Genomic DNA, 4,361 nt, shown 5'->3' with positions numbered 1-4,361 from the left:
AGTTTCTTTGAGTTCTTCCCGTGGCCTCAGCTCCTCCCTGCCTCAGGGCCTTTGCGTGTGATTTCCATCTCTTGAGCATGTGCTTCCCCTCTTGCTATGCTTGGCAGATTTCCTTTCATCCTTCACGTTCCAGCTTTAATATTCCTTCCCCTGAGAGAGGCAACTTCCCAAACCACACAATGTGCATAGGCCACCTTCCCACCGTTCCTCTCTCTCCCTGGATCCCGTCCTGTTCCATCAGCGTGCACACTGCAGGATGCACTTGGCAGGTGGCCGCGTGACTTCTGTGGGCCTGTCCCCCCTCCAGGCTGCAAGCTGCAGGGCTTCCAGGAGCCCATCATTTTGGTTCAGGCTTATACTCCCTGTGCCAAGCTCGGGCTCTGGCAGAAAGCAGAAGCTCGTTAAGTGCTTGCTGAATAAATGATAGCGGGAAGAAGGCAGAAATCAGGCGTGTCTGGGGAATCCGGCTGGCAAGGAGGAGGGTGGATTGGTAACTGGAGGAGTTTTAATTTCTCTGACTGGCATCAGCCAACAGCCAGCTTGATACGAGATTAGAAGCCTCTTGAGCCCGGAATTTCACTGCTTTCATATTATCTGAAACATCTGAGGACCTGTGTGCTGCTTATACTTCAAAGTCACTCTCAGGTCTCCTCTCTTCTCTGGAAACTTCTATGAGCACAGGTCCTCACTGGCCCTGCTTCTTTTTGTTTTTATTTTTTTTTAATTCTTAACTTTTAATTTGTTTTAGAGACAGGGTCTCATTGTCACCCAGGCTGGAGTACAGTGGCACCATCTTAGCTCACTGCAGCCTCAACCTCCTGGGCTCAAGCAATTCTCCTGCCTCAACTTCCCAAGGAGCTAGGACTACAGGTACATGCCACCATGCGCAGCTAATTTTTTTATTTTTAAATTTATTTAATGTTTTAAAGAAATGGGGTCTCACTGTGTTGCCGAGGCTGGGGTTGAACTCCAGGCCTCAAGAGATCGTCCTGCCTCAGCCTCCCAAAGTGCTGGGATTACAGGCACAAGCCACCACACCCAGCCTCCTGCTTCTCTTTGAATAAATACTGTTATTAGGCCATTGTTGCATTGCTATAAAGAAATACCTGAGACTGGGTAATTTATAAGAAAAGAGGTTTAATTGGCTCACGGTTCTGCAGGATGTACAGGAAGCACAGCGTCAACATCTACTTCTAGGGAGGCCTCAGGGAGCTTCCAATCATGGCAGAAGGTGAAGGGGCCTCACGGGGCAGGAGCAGGAGCAACAGCAAGAGAAAGAGTGGGGGGAAGGGCCACACTTCACAACAACGAGATCTCGCCAGAACTATTGAAAGGACAGCACCAAGCCATGAGGGATCCTCACCTATGATCCAAACACCTCCCACCAGGACCCACCTCCAGCATTGGGGATTACACTTTAACATGAGCTTTGGGCAGGGACAAATATCCAAACCATATCAAACATTTATTGGTTACTGGGTTCTGATGATAAGCATGAACGCTTTATTGTCTATTTCTTTTTTGTTTTTAGTATTATTATTATTTTTTGAGACAGAGTCTTGCTTTGTCACCCAGGTTGGAGTGCAGTGGCGTGATCTCGGCTCACTGCAAACTCTGCCTCCTGGGTTCAAGCAATTCTCCTGCCTCAGCCTCCTGAGTAGCTGGGATTACAGGCGCCTGCCATCATGCCTGGCTAATTTTTGTATTTTTAGTAGAGATGGGATTTCACCATATTGGCCAGATTGGTCTCGAACTCCTGACCTCAGGTGATCTGCCCACCTCGGCCTCCCAAAGTGCTGGGATTACAGGCATGAGCCACCACGCCCGGCCTTTATTGTTTGTTTCTTAGCTGAAATAAAGAGAGTTGCTCAAGGCAACTGATGACAGAATGAGAAGCGAAATTTGGTGGGTCCGTTGGCCGACTTGAAGATTCCTTTGCTATGTCCTCCTTAGGATAAGGAGGACCTCCATGGTGGTCATTGAATTCTTTTGCCTTGATTGTGGGTGGAGAAGGGGCTTGTGGGCAAGGTTCTGAGTTCCTGGGCTATTTGCTGGAGAATTTCCTCCCTTTGGAGACCCCACAGGAGAGGAACTAGAAGAAAACTGAGTGCATGCTCCAACCAGTCTTGTGAGGAAGTCCAAACCCTGAGGATCAGAGTTAGAGGCAGGGATCCGAGAAACCTGGTAGTGGGGTGGGGAATGGCAAATGGATGCATGATTGTGTGGTGCAACCGTTATGAATGGCTTTTTTTTTTTTTTTTTTTTGAAACAATGTCTCGCTTTGTCACCCAGGCTGGAGTGCAGTGGCGTGATCACCATTCACTGCAGCCTCAACCTCCCGGACTCAAGCACTCCTCCCACCTCAGCTTCCCACGAGTAGCTTGGACCACAGGTGTACACCGCCATGCTCAGCTATTTTTTTTAAAAATTTCATGTAGAGACAGGGTCTCCCTATGTTGCCCAGGCTGGTCTCAAACTCCTGAGCTCAAGACTCCCAAAGTGAGTGATCCTCCCGTCTTGGCCTCGCAAAATGCTGGGATTACAGGCATGAGCCATCGCCTAGCCATGACTTGCTTTTCCTGGGCAGTTGGAATGGGTCCCTGGGTAGGCTGGCTGAGTTTGAAGATGAGGCCTGGACAGGCATGGGCCACATCCCTATTTCTAAATCCAAGGATTCTCCCTGAGGAGTGATGTTATTCCCACTGCCCCTTTGGGAACATGTGGCAATATCTGGAGATATTTTTGGTTGTCACTGGTGGGGGTGAAGGATGAGGGTTCTCCCGGTATCTAGTGGGTCAGGGCCAGGGATGCTGCTAGACACCCTGCCATGCCCAAGACAGCCCCCAGCAATAAAGAATTATCTGGTGAGGCCAGGGGTTCAAGACCAGCCTGGCCAACATGGCAAAACTCCGTCTCTACTAAAATTACAAAAATTAGCCGGACGTGGTGGTGCATGCCTGTAATCCCAGCTACTCGGGAGGCTGAGGCAGGAGAATCGCTTGAACCTGGGAGGCAGAGGTTTCAGTGAGCTGAGATTGCGCCACTGCACTCCAGCCTGGGCAACAGAGTGAGACTCTGTCCCAAAACACACACACACACACACACACACACACACACACACACACACACACAACACACACACACACACACACACACACACACACACACACACACACACACAGAATGATCTGGAACCAAATGTCAATTGTGCTCTGTGAGCAGCTCTGCAATAAACAGATCCACCTGTTGGTGTCAATGGCCCAGTAAAGAGTCCATCGCTCAAAGGCCATTATATCTGTTAGGCATGTTGGCAACTGATGCCCATTCAGAGCCCCCAAACCAACTGGTTTCACACCCACAGACACAAACCGGATCCTAGTCTGCCAGGTTGAGGGTGGCCCATTCACAGGAGGGTGAACAGAAATTGCGGGAGACTGTTGACTTCCTGTTCATCAAATGATAATTCTTGTTAAATACAATTTGGAATATTTTATTTATATTTTTTCTTACTTGTTTAGTTTTTAGTCAGATCCGTCTTTCACATGACGAAGACACAGTTTTAGGTTTTAAAGCACAGTTAAGCCTTGGGGGGTGGATTGTGGAATTGAAGCTAATTTTCTGGCTTCCGAGTTTCATCAAAAGACTCTTAGATACTGCCTTGTCTTAGATACCGCCTTGTTGCAACACTGTAAAAAAAACAGTTCAGTCCTCCTCCGTCCTGCAGTGAGTTAGGCGTACTGGGCCTAATTGAATCTTCCTTGGACAGGGATCCTGCATTACCCTGGGACCAGCATTCAGCTGGGCTAACAAGCCCTCTGCGGTACTTTAAGGGTGATTTCTGTGTAATGGCCCCAAGATGCACTCTGGAAGTTGCATTTTTAATTAAGTCCCACCCATCTTCATCAACAGTGACTTCTTTCTTGGAATCAGACTTTGGAAAACAATTTTGATTGGAACGTGTTCCGGCTCATTGAGGATATAGAGTGCAGGTTGAGTATCCCTAATCCAAAATGCTTCGGCCCACAAGTGTTTCAGATTTCTTTTTTGGACTTTGGAATATTTTCATGTACATATGAGATATCCTGGGGATGGGACCCAAGTCTCAACATGAAACTCACTTCTGTTTCATATACACCTTATACACAGACCTTGAAGGGAATTTTATACCATATGTATTTTTTTATATGGCGTAAAAATATATAGATATATTTCTGAGACAGGGTCTCGCTCTGTCTCCCACTTGGGAGTGCAGTGGTGCGATCATAGCTTACTGCAGCCTCAACCTCCTGGGCTGAAGCGATCCTCCCACCTCAGCCTCCCAATTAGCTGAGACTATAGGCGTGCGCCACCACACGCAGCTA

This window comes from Hylobates moloch, unplaced genomic scaffold, assembly GCF_009828535.3.
Source record: "Hylobates moloch isolate HMO894 unplaced genomic scaffold, HMol_V3 SCAFFOLD_7, whole genome shotgun sequence".
In the NCBI taxonomy this organism is placed as follows: domain Eukaryota; kingdom Metazoa; phylum Chordata; class Mammalia; order Primates; family Hylobatidae; genus Hylobates; species Hylobates moloch.
This window is presented reverse-complemented; position numbering follows the sequence as displayed.